This window comes from Poromitra crassiceps, assembly GCF_964638095.1.
Source record: "Poromitra crassiceps genome assembly, chromosome: 11".
In the NCBI taxonomy this organism is placed as follows: Eukaryota; Metazoa; Chordata; class Actinopteri; order Beryciformes; family Melamphaidae; genus Poromitra; species Poromitra crassiceps.
The window spans coordinates 7056273-7078494 of record NC_139643.1 but is presented as its reverse complement, the minus strand read 5'-3'; positions in this window follow the sequence as shown (position 1 = coordinate 7078494).

Sequence of the window (22222 nt, the reverse complement as noted above, 5' to 3'; positions counted from 1 at the left end):
AAAGAGCCTTAAGCCTAAGCAGTAATATTATACCAGTTACTTTGTCAAGTAACTCAAGTTACAAACTGAGTTACATTTTTTATTACTGTTTTTATACTGTTATTACATGAAAGTAATGCAAAAGTAGTGTAATAGGTACCGAGTTACTCTACACAGACAGTAATATTGTAAAGTAACTTATTACTTTCAAATGAACGTAAATATTAATATCTAGTATATTTGAAAGTAACTTGCCCAACACTGGTGGCTAAAGCCATCATGGCCCCTATTCTCCCACAGGCCTTCGGCGCTAAAACGGGCCTTAAACGCAAAAAAATGTGCCTGCCTCGGGAAGATATCAACATGGCTTTAGGCTGGTTTCACACCGACGACCCAAGCCTTGCCTATGCCTTGCCTTTACCCACGCTTTTTAATAGGCGTCCGTTTTAGTCAACGAGGCTGTGTACACCGGGCACCTGAGCGTGAACCCTGCGTGTACCCACGCCTTGCCTATGCCTTGCCGATTTTATATAGGCGTGAGTTCTATTTTGAAGCCGACAAGGCGCGTGCAGGCAGACTTCTTCTGTCAAGCCATGAAAGAAAAACGCACAATATCCGTCGGAAATGGCAAAATCAACTGAATTTCAAAATAAAATTGAGTTACTACAACATGTTGAGCAGAGAGAGAGAGAGAGAGAGAGAGTGATTGACGGGTGGCTATCACGTGGGGCTTTCTCACCGTCGTCAAAAAAAATCTTCAGAGAGAGAAGCGCGTCTGAAGAAGCAAGATGGACAATGAAAAGTTAATCCACTTAGTACAAGAGCATCCACTTATCTATGACAACACTCACACAAACAACAAGGACAGAGCAATCAGAGCTGCAGTTTTTGACTCAATCGCAACCAAGCTTGGAGATGAAGTTTCAGGTAAGCTAAACTTTTTTTTCTCTCTCTATCAGATCGAGTATCCTACCTATCCAACAAATCTTGTAGCCTACTATCAAAAAACCCACACCCGTTTTAGACCCATGGTCCCAAACCATATTTATTTTGAGTGTAGGTGATGTTGGATGCATAGCCTACGTCAAACATATGGCTATATAAAAAACTCGCGCTGTTGTTAAATGCAACGGACAGAGGCCATGCAAACTTCGTCTCCCTCCCCCCTCATGTAAACAAACACATCTCAGCATGGTGTAGGCAAGCTGAACCACCATGGCTGCTACCCTCCCCCTCCTGTTCCCAAGTCATTGTGAAAGTTCTTGTACTCATCTGTGTCACTCTAAACTTAATTCTAAAGTGATCACATAGGAATAATATTAATGTTAGCCTATAACAATAGCCAAATACAGAATATAACCATTACTAATGTTTTATAACATTGGAGCCTATTAGAATCAAACAAATATTTTATCATATATATAATGCAACTTATTAGATTACAACATATTATTATTATTATTATAATTGTTGTTATTACTAATAATATGTAACATCCAGATTAAATAGCCCTAATAATAAATGATCATTCATGGATTGTTCAGAAAAGTTTATTCACACCAAGAATTAAAAAACAGAGTTGTTTGTCAAGAGACAAAATACTATACATATGTCAAATTCACACACTTTAAAAGATGTAACTACTCTCGACGCCCTCAAATCCAGGGAGACAATATGGCTAGTTTGAGTCAATGATCACTGTTAATTACAGTTGCATCCTCTCTAGACATAGTCAACCATGCCGTCCTGCCAGGGAACTTTACCCTCAGGGGAGAGGAAGAAAGTGCTGAGCCTCTCGCGAACATCATAGGCCTCTCTGCCTCCCCTGTTTCCTCCCATGTTTCTGGCATCCTGTAGTTGTTGCCCACGCTCTTCTGCCTCTTCCAACCATCTCCGGTTCTGTGTCGGGTTCGCCAGGTAGTTGTGGAGAACACACACGGCCATCACCACAGTGTCTACATTCTCCGGCTTCATGTCCATCCGTGTGTAGAGCACCCTCCATCTTCCCGCCAGAATCCCGAAGGCACACTCAACCACCATTCTGGCCCTGGAGAGTCTGTAGTTAAATATCTTCTGCCATCTCGGAGGGCGTAGTCCCGGGAATGGCCTCATCAGATATGTTTTCAGGGGGAAGGCAGCGTCTCCCACCATGGTGTATGGGGCCACGTCCTGCTGGGCAGAGCCTGGCAGAGGAGAGTCAGCAGGAACATGCAGACTTCTGGCTGCCATCCCTTTCCCAAATCAGAGGCAGCGTATGTGCCCCCATCACAGGACCTGCCGTAGTCCCCCACCTGGACATTGATGAAGCGGTAGTCCGCATCCACTAGTGCCAGCAGAACTATGGAGAATGACTTCTTGTAATTAAAATACAAACCCCCTGACCTGGCTGGTGCTTTGATGGTGATATGTTTCCCATCTATGGCCCCTATGCAGTTAGGAAAATTCCACTTTGCCCAAAATGTGGATGCAATGTCTCTCCACATTTGCTCTGTAGGGGTGGGAAACTGGGTTGCCACCATGCGCTTCACTACAGCCCGGCAGGTCAAGTGTACTGCCTGTGAAACTGCTTATCCCCAGGCGATACTGGAAAGCCAGGCTGGAGAAGCTTTCTCCAGTGCCCAGGAATCTGAGAAAACAAGATCAATAAAAGTGTATGGTTAATAAACGTGTTAATCTTGTGCAATGAACACTTATCTAAATACATGTTTGTCTGTCACAGGAGAAGAAGTAAAAAAAAGGTGGAAAAGCCTCCGGGACCAGTTTGTGGAGCATCATCGCAAGATTAAAAACCTCCCCAGTGGCTCTGCAGGTGGCACAGTGAAAGAGTGGAAGTACCACAACGTCATAAGTTTTCTCATCCCCCACATTCAAAGTAGAACGTAAGTTTTTTCTACTTGCACACATTTATATACAGAACATAATATATATTTTGTTTACATATTATTTTTAAATGTTATTCTCATTGCTCTAATTCACACTTTTGACTTTTTCCAAACTATCACTTATTTATCGATTTATTAATTGATTTTCAGATCAACTAGCACTCTCCGGCCTGCTAATCCTCCAGAGACAGAAGACTCATTAGATGCAGAGTTCGCTGGACCATCTCAGGAGCTGAGCCATCCACCGCCTGATACCGGACATGGGTCCACTGCAGCCTCTCCACAGCAGCAACCAGGACCAGGAGGACCAATCCACTTCAGCCCGGTCCGAACTCCCTCCTCAGTTAGCCAGAGGTCTGGCACCCCCCCTGTACACCCCAGAGTGCAGCTTCTGCAAGCAGCTTCTACGTCCGCATCCCCCCAACCACCCACTGCATCAGAGGCCAGCAGGAAGCGAAAACGCAAATCGAACAATACTGTAGCCGGTGAGACCGAGCAAGACCTGCTCGATATCCTGACTGCAGAAAAAACCAATGCACCACCACATGTCCCAAATGACCAGGAGGGGACATACCACTTTTGCCTCAGCCTGGTCCCAGAAATCAACCGCCTGTCCCGTCCTGCTCAGGTCAGAGCAAAAATGCATATCCTGCAATACCTTCATGATGCAGATGTGACCTGAACCAGTAGAGGAGTGAGGTATTTAAAACCTTCACCCGAGTCTCCCAAAGACCAAACGATGGTCAGCGTACAGATGAGAGTAAAGTGACAGAGACGTGGCTTAAAGTTACATGACAGAGTTTTATTTATAATAACACAATGTTTATTTAAAGGTCACTACAAAGGTCTGGCTGATCCAACTCGTGCTGCTGCACAAAAGAGAAAAAGGGGTTACGAGGCGATTCAGATACAAAAATAATCTATATATTAAAAGAGTCAATGGAGGGACTGGCCGATACCATGCAACACCGTGTCCAACAGGTATGCCCACACGAATGACAGAATGTACACAACACTGCACACACACACACACTGGAACCAATATAAATAACACCCGTGTGGTGCACGACACTTATCAGGACGCATGCAGGTGCACGTAACCCAGAGGCCAGCTCCTCCCGACTCACTCGAACGCCAAGACTCTAGAGAAGGGGGGTGCAGAAACAGCACGAGTTAGTGAGAGCGCCACAACACAGTTTATATGAGATTAAAGTTAAAACCACACTTGCCCTTTAATCAATCGGGCTGATTAAATAGGCAAGACAGCAAAGAAACAAAATAGGAACACAAAATAACTAAAGCAAAACAAAGATAAATGAAACAAAACTAAACTAAGCAAAACAGCAACAGATTATCCTAAAAGAAAGGAAAATATAATTAGGCTATTGCCAAACCTCCGGGGTACTGTGGCTTCATGAAAGTGTGTGCACAGTCTCCCCTACCTTTACTTATAATATAGGCTACACGGACAGCTCACGGAGGTCACCTCACAGGACACCTACAGCACCAGCTAGGAGAAAATCAGAATAAAATATAAATCACTCGCAAGAGTTGATTAATATTGGGAAGCTGTATAGATACAGCGCCTACCTCTCCCGGTGGGATTTAACCCTCACACAGCGGGACTCGCCCTGTGGAATGCAACACCCGCTCACTGCCACACTGCGAGTTGCTTGGAACCCTCTCCCGATGGGAATTACCCCGTGCACTGTCCCACGCCGACAGGTCACGCACACTACGGGATGCCGGGACCTGCCAGGTGAGTGGAACAATCATGATGTAAACCATATGAAATACGGTATTAACAACCGGCGGCGCGTTACATACCTCAGATGGCTACAGAAGGAATTGACCCGTCTTTCTGAGTATCAAGCAACAGTTTGCAGGACCTATAATGTATCATGCGTGCGTTTCGGGAAGGAGCAGACTCTCGGCTGTGAGCTGGATCTCTGTATGAGACTCCTAAACGTGTGAGCTATATGTGTGAGGTGCAATCAGTGATCAGCTGTGTGTGCGAGATTGGCTGGCGTTGACCATATATGGGGTGACAGCTCCATACACAGAGCCAAAGCGGAGGGAGGAAACCTCTGGGCCAGGTAGAAAGGGGGAGGAACCTGGCCCTATCACACAGAGAAGGGAGACAACCAGCCATCCACACCAAGCCCACAATGGGCTCACACATCTGCATTTCAGAACTACCCCTCAACACCTAGACAAACCACAACTACTCCCACAGCCTGCAACCCCCACCACAACAAAGACAATACAACCTACAACCCCCGGCTGTCCAAGGTGTTTCAAGCGCCATTGGAGGGGCTCTGGGAGTTTTGGAAGAAGCGGGGGTGTGGGCAGAATAAAAAGTTTACTTTTTCTAACCTTTAATGTTTAATTTTGTAAATAATTTCATTTGTATTTATTCCTGTACAGGAATTGAGAATTATTCTTAAAAAATGTCTAGATTTGTTCAATTTTGGATTCTATTTTATACTGTTTAATTTTTTTTTTACCTATAATTTTTTTATTATAGGCTGGTGTAGCCTATAGAAACTACACTTTAAGATTTATTTTGGGCAAATTATTGGTTTTGTTTTATGTTTGATGCCACAATAAATAATTTACAACAAAAGCAATGCTGAAGGAATAATTTCTTGGGAGATTATCGTTTTTGTACATTAGTAAATTACCTCAATGTCACAGCAAGCCGTTGCTTTGGTTCAATGGGGTCCCGATAATTAGTTGTCTGTTTGGTCAGATCAGGTCCGATCACAGCCAGCAGATCATCCATATTTTCTGGCTTCATTCTGAAGTATTTCAGATGGCGGTCACTGTCCAGTCGCAGTTCAGCAACAAGGGTGTGAAACAGGCCATGTTGTTTTCTCTTCAGGTTGATAGGGTGAACCCACATTCTTCTCCTCTGCCGGAGCCGCTGTCTGTGCAGCAGGAGGTACAAAGCCAAGGCTCTTCTCCTATCTACAAATATTGGCGCTTTGAAAAATCAGACAAAATAAATAAATGTTATTACATATCCGATCAGCATGAGCAAATTATTACAGACTGTGGGCTTGCTTGGAAATATCACGAGGCTACAAAAGAAAATAGCCTACTACATTCTCGTATAGGATAGAACACTGTCCATTGTTGTGCCAGCACAGATTCTTGCTGGATTACCTCTCTAAAAAGTCCGACTATAGTCACCCAAGAAGGAGACCTGGTTATACATATACAGCATCAATATAACATTAAATATATCAGATTAATTGTACATACCCATGATAATTCTGGACAATACGTGAAAAAATACAGTCGGGAGAGAGGAGAGGCGCTTGTGACTCGGCTCCAGGTTCGGCGTGCAAAAGGCGTGCGGTGTGATCGCAAAAGCGTGTAACAGGTTCACGCCCAGCTCGGCGTAGGCGTGGGTTGAGGCAAGGCAAGGCGTGGGTCGTCGGTGTTAAACAAGCCTTAGGCTGCCAAATGCGCTTTAGGCGGAATGGGCCTGGCGCACTCCCTGAATGGGCGAGAATGGGCGTTTCAGCCTTAAATACCGGCCTAATGATATCTTCCCACCTGGCGTAAATTTAGCGCTTTGCGCTTTTGAAAACCAGGCCTATTCAGTGCGCCAGTTGCGCTGAGCGCTCCTCTGCCTCTCCTCTGTCACCCTTCTCTGTGTCACTCCCTCTCCTCAGTCTGACAGGCACAATACGACTCTCTCTCTGACTCCCTCGCTCAGACAGACACAACACACGTCCCATAGAAAAAATAAGTTGTAAGTTCACTGCCTGGCATGTGAAATGTCCCAGCATGCATTGGGCTACTCCATTTCGCTACTAAATAGCAACCAAATGAGCCGAAATAGATATAAAGGTAGATCTAAATAATGTGTAATGGTAACACAACCTGCAATTGTAGAACATTTCAATATTGGACCAAATAAAACATCGAAATGAAAACACCACCCTATGTGAAACATATATGTCATCCTGGGCCTATATATATCCCTCATCGATTTAAAGTGATTTAGATAAGTGACAGCGTAACGCGCTTCTACTGTCATGTGCTATACTGTGATGTCTGCTCCAATAACTTGGCCCTACTTCACATTTAGTTTTACAATAAAAACACATTTCTGCAATGACTTTACATAATGTAGGCTATATTTATGTGCAACATCCTACCTGCAGCAGGGGAAAGAAAACGATATCTTTCTGGACAAACTTTCACCAATCTAATTAATCTCATCATATAGGGATAGGCTATATTTTTCGAGCTGATGTGTTTAGAACGTTCTTTTCACTTTGATCTTGCTATAGTGTAGCGTATTTACATGCTTGCAGTATTTAAACTGCAGTTAGATTGGTTTGAGAAGCATAATAATATGGAATAATAGCCTATATATGGAGACAGACAGACGGGATGAAGGGGGGGGGGGGGAGCAGAGCGCTTGGCTTTGTCTGGTTTTACTGGATTTCTCCGTGGAATTGGAGCTTAACACATTCACTGCCAACAGTTTTTTTTTTTTACTGTAAGTAGCTTCTGCCAAGGTTTTTTTTGAGGATTCTGGCTCATCTTTCAAGAGCCGAGGATTATTTTCTGCTAGGACTTTGTGAACACAAAATATCTCAAAAGCACTAAAAGAATGTGTGCTTTCTCTGTCTAAAAGAGTTAGTTTGTAGAGTTAGTAGTTATGTAGGCATTAGCAGTTGAATACAGCATGGTTTCAGCGTCTGAAAAGGGAAGCTGAGATAAATGCCTTTTTGTGAAATTCGATAGAACAGTCACTTTAACCATTTATTTTTGGCATCATTAAGACATCAGACATCTAAACAATAGTTCTGAACAGTAATTTCCTCCATAACAGCACCCCCACCCCCCTCTCCTTCAAACTCCTCCCTCCGTGGGTGTTCTCCTCCTCCCTCCGTGGCTCTGCAGCGGGTGTGTCACAAGCGAGTTTCTGCTGCCTGTCTGCCTGTCGGCCCCACGTCGGGCGAGTCTGGATGGGGCTCGCTCGTTTCTTGGGGTTTCGGTTGAGAGCTTTGATGAAGCTTTGTGCGATTCTGGGCTTTATGCTGTGTGTTTCAAAGTGTGTTGCACCCAGTCTATTTTTGGAACCCCCCACCGTTGTGCGCCACCGTTGTGCGCCAGCGCGAAAGCGTTTTCGCCAAACCATTCTACAGTATGAGAATGGTTTCCTCACGCTTTTCCCTGCAGTTTTGGCTCGGCTTTCTCTAGTCTGGAGAGCACTGTCGCCACTTAGTGGGTCGGTGGAATGGGTTGTACACGTTCGGTGGCTCCCATATTTTTATAGGAGATGTAAAAGGGTTTGATTCACGTCCCACCGTCAAAAAAAAAAAAAAAAAAAATCGACGAGATAACTCGTCCACGGCAGTCAACCGTTGGATTTTTTTGGACGAGTTGACTCGGTCGACGGCAGTGAACGTGTTAAAAGGCAAGCGTGTGACTCTTTACTGCACTTCTCCAATGAGCAGATGGTGCATAATCTTACGCTTAAAAGGCGTGGTTATAATGCTTAAGGCCGCGTGTAGCGCCGACACCAAGATATCGAGTGCGCTGGTCCACACCCACTAATCTGGGCTGCGCCAGGCCCTAAACGCAGTTTCTATGCCGATGCAACGATCGGGCCCCATATCGGTTGATAGACAGTTTTAAAGTGTCGTGCGAGTCAACATTTATTGGGCTTTAGTAGGGGTGGGAATCACCAGATGCCCACGATACGATACTAAAACGATACTTGAGTCACGATACGATAGTATTGCGATATGCTAGTATTGCAATATATTGAATATTGCGATATTTCGAGATATTGTCTAACTCCTTTTCCTACCTTTTCCTTGACCTCACCGGAAGTAAAACATGCCATGTTTTTTAGTTATGTTTTGTTTTTGCCCCACACATAGGCTACATTATTAAGCTTCTCTGGACTCAATACGCCACTGCAGACCTTGGTCTCTAGTGATTGGTTAAGGAAGATCGAAGCCCGCCCCCTCATAGAAATGCTCTGAAGTGAGTGCAAATCTCAGACAAAGAGGAAATTAGTTTATGAATTGATTGGGTGAATGATGGTGAAATAAGTTTGCTTGTCACACAATAAATCACACTCGTTTGACTTAAGAGGGCATGTATGTTGTATCCTTCACATTCACTAACCAGTCTTTGAACTGAAATCTTTGAAGAAGTTGGGATCCCTGTCGGAGAGAAATAGCCTGGTTCGATGTTTATCCGTTCACCTGCGTCGCATTGAAGCACTTTTTACAGATTGGCTTCGTTTGATGTGTCCAGGGGCTTGCCTTCGCTGTCGGCAACGTAAGCAAAATACATCCACATTTCGCTTTGTGCATCTGCTTTCTCTACAAGCGTTGGGCGGCTTGCAAGACTCTCAGAACTAGGGATGGGCATTTCTAGCAAAAACACTATTCGAAATTCGCTGGCCAAAGTCGACTTTTAATCGAAATTCGAAGAAAAAAAAAAGTAAAAAAAAAAAAAAAGTAAAATAAAAACAATTGTGAGTGAAATGTTGCATTGTCTCCCCTGATTCTAAGTCTAAGGCTTTATTAATTAATAGAAAAAGCTTCTGCTGTGGATTTTTAGCTCAAACAAGCATTGCACCATAACATGTTACATGACATTGACATTTTCAAAAATAAAAAACAGTTTTGACAATCATGAGTGGTTCATTAAATATTTAGTAGGCTCAGGTCTGAGTGCCAAAGGGGTGCCAAAGCCACCCCCTCTCCCTCTTCATGGGATTTCATCCGCCATTCATTTTTCCATAAACCTTGCTTTAAATGCTTATAAAAAAAAATGACTTGCTCAAACCAAGCGATTCGACTATACTTAGAATCAGGGGAGACAATGCAACATTTCACTCACAAAAAAAAATATATATAAAAAAAAAATCTTCTGACTGACTCTGACTGAGGAGGACTGAAGGACTGGCCAGAGAGCGAGCAGAGAGGGGAGGGGGGGAAATCGGCACGCCCACACATGAAGCAGACATACCGCTCTTATCACAAGGTTAGATGGTCAAATGTCCGCGAAGACGGGGGCGCGCTTATACCGGAAAACAACTTTCACACATGAAGGTATTACACCGCTTTCTGGTCATTTCCCGGTTGTTAGGATGATGTCATCATTCCTACTATGTCATAGATCACTGATGTCACAGACGGTGATGATGTCATGATTCATAAGTGTCTTAAATCATGCCTCTCGGATGGTCTCACTGATGATGTCATAACACAAGGTGATGTCATATTCGGGACCTATAAAGGTTTGCTCTGCAAGTCCTCTGTAGTTGTTCATAGACTAACCTTGCGACAACTTTCTGCACAGTTTCCATCTTCGAACTTGCAGACTCAGCTATCAAGTGCTACAGCGTTCCTAGTTATCGAGACTTCAGTTTACCAAGTGTTCTCTTGGACATTAAGTATCCGCACAGAGAATATGTCTAGCTAATTCTAGCTGACACAACAGTAGCAAATTACAGAATAAAGAAAACACATTGAACAATTGATAGAGAAATTTAGAAAATATAGAAATATAGGAGAGAGCAGAGGAGAGAGCAGGAGAAGGGAGGAGAGCAGGGGGAATGTGAGAGAGGTGATGGGGTGGGGAGGGAATGGCAAATGTTGGAGAGTATAGGAGGTGGGGAAGGAGCAAGAGGAGAGAGCAGGAGAGGGGAAGGGGGGGGGGCTGGGGGGTGTGGGGGAGAAGAGAGCAGGGGGAGGGAGGAGGTGGGGAGAGAATGGGAAATGTGAGCGTATGGAAGAGTATGGGAGTATAGAGAGTATGGGAGATATATGGAGAAAACAGGGAAAGGAGGGCTAGCTGACACAACAGTAACAAATTACAGTAGTAATAATAACACATCGAACAATTATATGATAGAGAAATATAGACACACATTTTGCAAACAGACATATGTCGATTTCTTAGCAACCAAACTATGCTTAATTTAATTGGCTGCAAGCCTTTAGTAGTGAGTCCCTTTGCCAAATAAACACATGTTCACATATAGAGCTTATGGGTGCCTCGCTTTAGGGGAGAATGGGTGCCATGCTTTAAATAGTGGCGGAATAGTGGGAGGGGATAGAATGGGTGCCATGCTTTGGAGTAGCATGGGTACTATGCTTTAGAATAGTGGGGGAAGGGGGGAAGAGGAGAGAGCAGGAGAGGGGAGGAGGGAGGGAGAGCGGGGGGATGTGGGAGAGGGGAGGCAGTGCCGACAGCCTGCAATGCCGATAGCCCACAAGCAGAACCAGCTGAGCGAGGCGGCGTGCAGCGTGTCGGTGGACTGGCTGGAGCCTGGAGCTAACCTCTCCCAGCCCCCACGCCTAAACCTAACCCACCCCTCATGCCTAAACCTAACCTCTCCCAGCCCTCATGCCTAAACCTAACCTCCCCAAGACCCTAATCCTAAACCTAACCTCTCCCACCCCCGACGTCGAAACCTAACGTCAGACGCTTGACGGGTTGGGAGTGAGAAATGTGTTGGGCTGTCGGCACTGCGGGTGGTCGGCATAGTGAGCGGACGCCAATCCAACGCTGCCATCGCTGAGTCTCTACAAGTTACGGTTGCGGAGATACATCCGCCCTGCAAGCAGGACTAGAGGAGAGAGATAGAGGACAGCGGGGGGTTGGGGGTTACATTACATTACGTCATTTGACGCTTTTATCCAAAGAGACTTACAATAACACATGTTTTGTCAACAATAGAAAAATCAACTATGCAGCACAATCTATGACAGCCACAACTTCTGAAGGAATAGAGTGGTAAAGTGTTTTTGTTTTGTTTTTTAGAGAGAGAGAGAGAGAGAGAAAGAGAGAAAGATGTTAGTTCAAGAAGGGCCCATATGGAGCCTGAAAAGGTGTGTTTTTAGTCTTTCCCGAAAGATTGGCAGCGATTTGGACGTTCTGACCGAAGGGGGGAGCTCGTTCCACCATTGAGATGCCAGGGACGAGAAGAGTCGCGACCGGGATGAGCGACTTTTCAGCCCATGTAGCGGAGGAGGATTGACCGGTCATACAAGTATGGTTGGTGCAGGGAATTTACGGCAATATCGAGATTATAGGCATGCTATCAATTGTTTTTAAGATCAATAAACACCGATCTAATATTTGACCAGAATTCATTCTAATTGTCCGGGAGACTGAAATCTGCCAGACACGTTGACCGGCACCGGAAACACTGGTACTATTAAACACTTACTGTTGACTATATCAGTTTGCAGATGGTGGAGTTCCTTTTTCAGGGCCTCATTTTCTGCCCTGAGTTGGCTTTCAGGTGCAGGTGGTGCAGAGGTAGAAGGTGAGTCTTCAGGTGATGAAGGAGGTGAGGAGGCAGCTACATGGCTCTTAATCTGCTCCAACAGCTCCTTATTGCAATCCAAACTCTGCTTCTTTACAACAACAAAAATATCTTTAGAGTATTAGTTATTAAAACCTTGTGTTCGTACATCTGCTTTCGATTGTAATCATTATAAGTTGTAATCAGGGGTAAATAATAGATGCTGCAGCATGAGTCAACAGAAAGAGTCAACTGAAACTGAGCAAGTCATGTAGCAACATGCATAATGGATAAGTAGATCTATGAGCAGCGCTAAAGCTGGTGGGATCCAATCAAATTGGTAGCATATTATGTCCACTTATGTGACAAATATTTCACTAATATGTGTTATATGAATTTATAATTTATTGTATATATATACTTACCAAAAATATAAACACAGCTCTACTGATTTTGCTCCCACTTTTCATGCTTTGAACTAAAATATCTAAGACTACTTCTATGTACTACTAGGGATGCCACGGCATGGACACTTCCCCACCTGTTAATAAACTTGTGACAACTCCATATGTATTGAGGTGGGCTCATCACCTTGGAATGTGGCGGACTTCTCCCAGTTTATATACCGCTCTCTGAACAAGCTTGTGAAGGTGAGCTGTGTATCTGTCACTGCTGCCTGCTACTTCATATAAACAAACAAATGAGTTCAATTTAGTGTAGGCTATTCTGGTTTAGTGCAATTCTTCTTATGACATTTATTAGCTACGAAATCAGCATACATTTATTTTCCAACAGTCTCCCTCTGTCCCGTTGCTCAGCTGCTGTCCCCGGCCTGACCCATCCTCCTGGCTTAAACTGAAAAGATCCAAACCAGAATGTATAGGCTAATTGTCTTTATCTTGTGTTTACTATATATATGTTTACTTTATTCTGGAAAATTATTCATTTGTTATTTAATGATTAAAGTATCCACCTTATTTTTGATTGCCCTGCTGTAAAATAATTATGGGTGCAAGGTCCGGTCTAACGTGACTGATTGTTGCAGCTGGTGCATTTCCTCGTTTAAACTCTGACGCTGCAGGGGGGGGGGGGGAGTTGCATGTCACAATAAATAACACTCGTTTGACGACTTACTTGAGGGAATGTAATAATTTTATCTATCACATCCGCTATTTCTGTTGCTCAACTCGAGATATTTATCGACCCGATTTTTGCCAAGCTGGACCTGATTCGCTCCATTCGCCTACAGCTTCGAAACATCCTTTACAGACCGGTGTGTCAGCAACGTAACGGGGGGGAGAAATAAGGTGGATAGCATACGTAGGGACACTCACGTGTCACGGGCAGCACGGGGACCCGGAATAAAATAGTAGCCTATTTTATTGAAGTTAAGGCTAGATTATTTATTTTTGTTCAGAATGTATGGCCAAGTTTCTATCTTGTTTGTTATTCTGGAAAATAATGAATTTGATATTTAATTGTTAATGTGTAGCATTATAAAGAAGAGAGGAGCCAACACAGCAGCCTATTTTATTTAAGTTTTTAGGCAATCTTTTTTTTTCAGACTGTATGGCTAACTCTTTATCTTGTGTGTTGTTTTTTTTAATAATTAATTTGTTATTTAACTGAAAATGTTTGATTTGATAGAAGGAAAATAAATACAGTCTGTTTTAGTTATTAGTGGCCGGGCCAGCGAAGCAGCAGGGCCACTTATTGTATTTGCCTGTATTATTATTATTCTTCTCCCGGGAAGTTCGACTTCCCATGGATGAAAACTAACCAAACTTTGCACAAAGGTCCAGTCCCATGCCAAACGTCTTTGACACAAATTTGGGGCCAATAGTCCTAACGGTGGCACTCCAGCGACCGTCTAAACTTTCAAACTTTGAAAATTCATAAAAAATCAGGCATACGTGCTACGGCTTTGCAACTTGTGTACCCTCGGCTATTCGGGGGGTCGGGCATACCCGAAGACCTCTAGCTCAAAGCCTTGAGATTTGCCCGGCCACGACCCATTGCTGCGCAGCAGCTATAATTAGTATTGTTATTAGTATTAGCTGGCTATAGCATAAGCTGCCTGGACTGGACTGGAGGCTGCTGCATGGAAGAACGGGGAAAATTATGAATGCTGGCCTTCCTCAAGTGGAATTTACTTTAATTACGCATGCAGCAGCAGGCTGCAGCGGACCTGCGGAGATGCAGGAGAGAGAGAGCCCGGCTGCCCGACACCGACACACACATTGTATTTGAGCTTTGCCGACATTAATTGCACACTTTTTATAATGTCCTAGACTCCTAGGTCTAATAACTGCATTTTTTGTGTCGGGCTGAGTGTTCTATGGGACAATGGCGGGCGGGTTGAGCTTGGTCCGCGTCTCAAGTTGAGTCCATGAATTGAATGTTAATTTCACTACCATAACCCATCTCCAATGTGTTATGGTACTACATGGAAGTTGTGTACACATATCGTGAAATCATGATACACAACTTCCCACTTTGTTAACACGTCGTCACCACGGGCTCACGAATTCCATTTGAAGGGAGCATAACACGAGCTCTGGTGGACATTCCTGTAGTCAGCTGCCAATCCCACGCTCCCTCACAACTTGTGACATCTTTAACAGTGTGGTGTGATCAAACTGCAAAAACCACACCTGATGATTGGAGAAATAAGCTTCCTGTTTAATCTGCATTTTATGATACACCTGTCAGGTGGATGGATTATCTTGGCGAGGGATAACTGCTCATACAGGGATTTAAACAAATTTGTGATAGTCTAACAATTATAGACTAATATGACCCCTGCGAACAACTTGGGATGTGTGCCAAAATCTCTATCCAGGGGGAAAAACCTTAAGTTTGATTACTTTTTTAAAGGTTAATGTGATTTTTTAATTTCTACCAGTTTATGAACAAAATCTGACAAAAGTAAGCCCTTTGTGTGCCTAGAAGACTATTACAATTTTGTGTTCTGCGCTTGAAACATGTGAGCAAAAACAAAAGTGTAGAGTTTATATTTTTGTCCAGTATATAACATTTCTATATACTTTATTTAACTAATTAATCCATGTTGTGGAGCATAATTTTAAATGTTAATTAGTAGTGGGCAGCCCATTTGTATTGTATGTTAGTTTTGGTTTGAATTAAAATAGAAAAATTTAAATGGATTAACCTTAGGGGAGGTTGGTTCATCCTCAGTGTCTGAGGGAGGCGCTTTGTATCTCGGGTTTGGTCTCACTTTGCGCCTGAGGCCGATCTCTTCTTCAGGTTTCCTCTGTTTCTCCTTCAGAATTTCGTTCAGAGTAGCCTGCTTCTCTGTTGGGACACATACACAGGAATAGATCATAAGATATAAAACAAAATAAAATCCTTTTTTATTGTTTTACAATACAAGCTTGACTGTTAACACGTTCATTGCCAACGACGTATTGATACGTCAAGCAGAATCCAACCGTTGACTGCCAGCGACGTATTGATACGTCAAAAAAATCGTTTTTTTTTTTTTGACGGTGGATCGTTGATCTGGCCCTTTTGCATCTTCTATTATACTGTTAGAGCCGCCGGGCGTGTGCAATCCATTCCGCCGACCCACTGAGTGGCGACGGTGCTCAGACTATTGAGTGTTGTTTGGCCAGAAACGCACGCATTCCAGCTGAGCTCAACCGAGGACCCAGAAGCGAACGAGCCTCATTCTCATACTGTAGGCGAAAACCTTTCACACGGGCGCACGGCGGTGGGGGGTTCCAAAGGTGGACTGGGTGGAAAGCACACTTTGAAGCGCGCAGCATAAAGCCTAGAGTCACACAAGGCTTCGTCAAAGCTCTCAACCGAAAATCCAAGAACGGATTAAGCCACATCCACGCTCGCCGACGAGGGGCCGCCAGAGAGGGAGGCTGCTGCTCACTGCTCAGACAGGCAGGAGAGACTGGCTTGTGACTGACAAACGCTGCTGAAATCCACCAGACACGCCCACGGAGGGAGGAGTTGTAAGGAGAGGGGGTGCGGGTGCTGCTATGGAGGAAATTACTGTTCAGAACTATATTGTTTATGTCTGATGTCTCACTGATGCCAAAAATAAATGGTTAAAGTGACTGTTTGATATTGAATTTCACAAAACTGCGATTATCTCAGCTTTTTGTCTCAGACGCTGAAACCATGCTGTACTCAACGGCTAATATCTACATAACTACTAACTCTACAAACTAACTCTTTTAGACAGAGAAAGCACACATTCTATTAGTACTTTTGTGAACTTTGTGTTGACAAACTCCAAGCAGAAAATTATCCTTGGCTCTTGTAAAATGAGCCAGAATCCTCAAAAAAACCCTCTGGCAAAAGCTACCTACAGTAAAAAAAAAAAGGCTGGCAGTGAATGTGTTAAGACACTACTGACATGTTGTTCACAATAGTCAACAAAATAAAATGTACAGAAAACGTTGGACAGAGATCACTGTCAGTGATCATTGACAAGGTTTTTATGGCACGAAAAAGTAGCGAGGAATTGGATTGAAAGGCTACACTAAGAGGCCATTTACACCTGGTGTTAACATGTGGTTTCTGCCATCAGATTGCAATCAGATTGTATTTTATCACTTCAGCCTGATTCCATTTACACCTGGCGTTAACATGCATTTTCTGCAATCTGATTGCAACCAGATTGCAGAAATGGTTGTCCTCTCAACCCGCTTAAAGTTGGTGTATCCAGATTGAGAGGACACATTGCATTTACACTTGTGTTCCATGAGTACACAATGCATCCCTGACCACCTCCGGAGGTGGTTTGGCCGATCAGATTGCAATCCTTCTTCAATGCGTTTTGGGGGTGTTTACACCTGTACTTTCAAGTGATAAAACACAATCTGATGGCAATCTGATCACAGAAAACGCATATTAGCGCCAGGTGTAAATGGCCTCATAGATATCGGAACCCAACAGACGTGACAGAGGTTTTAAATGACTGACATGTTAGGCAGACTGAAAATGTCGGCTACTTCTCAATCAATTATTTCGGTTCAACTCCACCAGGCAAAGAAAACTAAATAAGATTTTCCTGTTGGCATAATGCACATCACACTATCCTATCTATGATAAAATGTTAGAAACAACCCAGAAGTGAGACTATGGACTCAGAGCCTATTAAATTATTTTTTGCAGCTTTTACAGTAAGATTTATAAAAAGAATTATGAACTTCAATAAAACAATTATTACTGTCATTCTTGCAGGTCACTGTTTGAAAATGGCATCCATTAACGTTAGTACTTCCACATTATCACAGAAAAATTCACATTTGACATATCATCACAATTTGCCCACCCCACCTCCCCGTGGTTTTGTCCTTGACTTTTTGTCTAACGTAATGTGTCTAATAGAGTCACGTTAACGTTACACCGCGACGGAGTCACATAGCACAACTTGTGTGGTAACATAGATTGATTTGATTGATTTGCAGATTTTTTATTTTTGGTCATCCAAACACCATGTACAATACCTCTTTTTCATATAATCAAAACAATAGACATAACACATTTTACATGGATCTTGACCAAAAAAAGGTATGGGCTGAAGCTAAAAGCTTATTTTGCCCACCCTATTCACATACAGCACATGACAAAGAAAGAAAAACAAGTGTGAATCTTTATAAGAAAAGAAAACAGAAAAGGAGAAAAACAAAAAAGAACATGCTTCCTGCTCATACTTTATAATGCATATTTAATAGTTGTACATGATTTATTTATTTATTTATTTTTTACTTTTTTTATTTTTTTATTTATTTTTTTAATTGTCTTTGTTTATTTATTTATTTATGTATTTATTTATTTATTTATTTTTTATTTATTTTTTATTTATTTTTTTTACCTCTTTTCCATCTCTCTTTTCCTGCTTCATGATCCATAAATAATAACAATAATACATGATTAATCTGCTTCATGATCCATAATTATGACTATAATACATGATTAGTCTGCTTCATAATCCACAAATAATGACAATAATACATGATTAGTCTGCTTCATAATCCACAAATAATGACAATAATACATGATTAGTCTGCTTCATAATCCACAAATAATGACAATAATACATGATTAGTCTGATCCACAAATAATGACAATAATACATGATTAGTCTAGCTCTCTATACCTACTTATCGTCTTGTTTTTAAACAATCTTTTGAATGCACTGATCGAACCACACATCGTCAAGTCCCCCTCACAGGAATTCCACAAGCCTACCCCTTTCACAGACACACAGTGTTGTTTAGTGTTTAATCTTGCCCGTGTTGTTTTAAAATTGCCAGTGCTTCTAAGATCATACTGGGTATTTTTAATCTCAAACAGCGTCTGAAGACATTCTGGAAGTAAATTTTGTTTAGCCTTGAACATTATTAACAAGGTTTGAAGCTTAACTATATCCCAGAATTTTAGTGTGTTTAAGTTTATAAATAAGGCATTGGTAGGCTCACGGTACTCTGCTCTTTTGATTATTCGTATAACTCTTTTTTGCAAGATAAAAATTGGCTCAATGTTGGTTTTGTAAGTGTTTCCCCATATCTCCACACAGTATGCCATATATGGGACTATAAGGGAACAATATAGTAGGTATAATGAGTTTTGGTTCAAGATGTCTTTTGATCTGTAAAGTATAGCAATGGTTTTAGACATTTTTCTTTTGACAAGGTTTATGTGAGATTTCCAACTTAATTTATGGTCAATTAACACTCCCAGAAATTTATATTCATATACTCTTTCAATTTTGATGTTGTTTATCCTCAGTGTGACTTCATTCTCTATTTTTTTGTTTCCAAATATCATGAGTTTTGTTTTACTTATATTCAAAGATAATTTGTTTACATCAAACCAAGCCTTAAGTTTGTTCAATTCTCTTTCCATTGTCTTCAGAAGCTCTTCCAGATTTTCCCCATGGCAGAATAAGTTTGTATCATCCGCGAACAAAACATACTTCAAAAGGTTTGACACATTACAGATGTCATTAATGTATAAAATAAAAAGTTTGGGACCCAAAACTGATCCTTGAGGAACTCCACATTTTACTTTCTGCATATCCGATTTATCATTGTTAATTTGTACATGTTGATATCTATCTTCAAGATAACTTTTTAACCAGGAATGTGCTACCCCTCTAATACCATAATATTCCAGTTTTGTCAGTAATGTTTCATGATGAATCGTGTCGAAAGCCTTTTTAAGGTCTATGAACACACCAGCTGTATATTGCTTATTATCAATGGCAGTGGAGATCTGTTCTGTCAGTTTCATCACTGCCATGGAGGTGGACCGATTTGCTCTGAAGCCATACTGTTGGTTACACAATAGATTGTTTTTTCCAATGAAATCGTCCAGTCGGTGGACAAATAATTTCTCTAGAATTTTTGAGAACTGTGGAAGTAGAGAAATGGGTCTGTAATTTGTGAATAGGTGTCGATCTCCATTTTTATAAATTGGAATTACTTTAGCTGTTTTCATGCTGTTTGGGAATATACCTGTTTGGAAGGATTGATTGCATACGTAAGTCAGTGGTTTTACAATATATTGTATAATATCTTTTACTAATTTCATGTCAAAACCCATCCAGTCAGTGGACTTTTTGTTTTTGCATTTTTTCACGATATCAATAATTTCCTGTTCCTCAACCCTACTAACAAAAATGGAGTGTAGATTGTTTTGCATGGTGTCTCCAATTTTCCACGTTCCAGCCCCATCACTCTGCTCCACAATCTCATTTGCTAGGTTGTTACCAACATTGACAAAAAAGTTATTGAATTCATTTGCTATATCTATAGTTTTATTTATAATTTTATTATTATCTTTAACAAAATAGTTTGGTATCTCTACTTTTCCAGCACCATTTTTTATTATGTTATTTAACACTTTCCACATACCCTGGGTGTTACTTTTATTTTGCTCCAATAATTTATGATAGTAATCTTTTTTGTTTGATCTCATAATACTTGTTAATTTATTTTTATATATCTTATATTTATTTTCAGCTTCCTTGGTTCTTAATTTTAAGAATCTTCTATATAGGACATTCTTCTTTTTGCATGCAATTTCTATCCCCTTTGTGATCCAAGGTTTGTCCACTAGGAGGTGCTGTCTGGTGTGTTTTCTTAGTGGGCAGTGTTTATCATAGGCCATCCTTAATGTGGTCAAAAACACTTCATATGCTTGGTTGGGATCGCTAATTACATATACCTCATTCCAGTTTTTAGTACTCAAGTCCAGCTCAAGGGCAGCAATGGCTTCAGGTGTTCTATGTCTAGTGAAATTGCATGTATTTATCTTTTTTTCCGTCTTTGTTTTAAAGACATTCTGGAAAACTGCAAATACAGGAAGATGGTCACTTATGTCATGTAAAAGTAGTCCTGCTTCGATATTTAATTCAATCTTATTTGTAAATATATGATCAATCAGCGTGGCAGTATCTGTTGTGATTCTACTAGGTTTTGTTATGACTGGAAATAGATTATGGCTGTACATTGTGTTAATGAAGTCTGTTGTGTTTCTGTCCCCATGTAAATTCAAAAGATTTACATTGGTATCGCCACACAATATCTTGACTTTATTATCACTCACTTTATCCCATATGCTTGCTAACTGTTCATTAAAAGTGTTCACAGAAGTTCCTGGTGTTCTATATACACAACTAATAATTATGTTTGATATTTTTTCGAGTTTTATTTCAATCGTTACGCATTCCAAAATGTTTTCTATAGTTTTTGACATAGATTTCACCTTACTGCATCTAAAAGCAGTGTCAATATATAAGGCCACACCACCTCCTTTACCTTCTCGATTGGTAGTGAACAACTCATATCCATCTAGTTGCATATCATTAACTTTTTCCTCGTCCAACCAAGTTTCAGATATTGCAATTACATTAAATTTTTTAAACTTACTCAAATAATCCTTCATGTCCTTTAGTTTTGTGTATAGACTTCTTGTGTTAAAATGAATTAATGATAAGGCACCATCCATTTTTATATGATTATTGAAACCCTCCTCTGTATAGTACTCACATTTTATATTTATATTACTGTAGAAATGGCTTTCAGGGTCAATGTCATTTGCTATATCATACATTTTATACTCGTTCTGGTGCTCGTCATCATACCCATTTATAGAGTTCTCGTGCGTGCTGCCTACAGCCGCATCAGCAAAATCCTCTTCATCGTCGTCTGACTCGTTTCCAAACGGAAACAATAGGTTAGCATCATTTTCAGTCATTATAGTCAATGTTTTATTTACCCGTCAGATTCCTCATTTCCAGCCAGCTCTGCAGGCATCACCACGGACGGTAACCCGGTAGACCAGACCGCCTGCAGGTTCTCTGCTGGTGCGCTGATCCGTGTCCAAGATAAGACCAGTCCGCTCGTCTGGACAATCCGTACCAAACATGTATCCATCGTCCAATAATCCGATCTTGATAATAGGAAAAAGAAGAAAAAAGAAAAAGAAAAAACAGACAAAAAAAGCAATTTGTCCAAAAGGGGAAAGAAAAATAATTGTCCGTAGGCTACATCAACACTGGCATAACTCATCTGTATGGGTCCAAGTCCTTGAGCTCTCGTATCGTGATGATTTTGGCCTCCTCCGGCGATCCATTTAGCCTTATCATCACTTTACAGTTGCGCGTCCACGTTCCTTGAATCTTGTTTTCTTTCCTTAGCAGACGTGCATGCCAGGCGATGTCTGAATTCTTCTTGGTGAGGTGCTCGTTCATGTACACTCCTGTGTGCTTCAGCTTCTTGCCCTGCTTCATCAGCTCAGTCTTGTCCTTCCGATTTACAAAACGAATGATTATGGCAGGTTTTGTGTTTCTGTCCCTCCTTGGGAGCGTATGGCAAGCCGCAACATTGGTACTCTGTATCGTTATATTTTTTGATTCAAAGAACTTTATTACTTGCCGTTCCAACGTTTCCAGCTCTTCGGGCCGGGATTCCCCGGCGGATCCCTTTTCTCCAGCCATTGAGGCATATGAGCGATGCCTCGTTTCCAGGCCTGTTACAATCACGTCCTCCATTCTTGTATATTGCTCCAG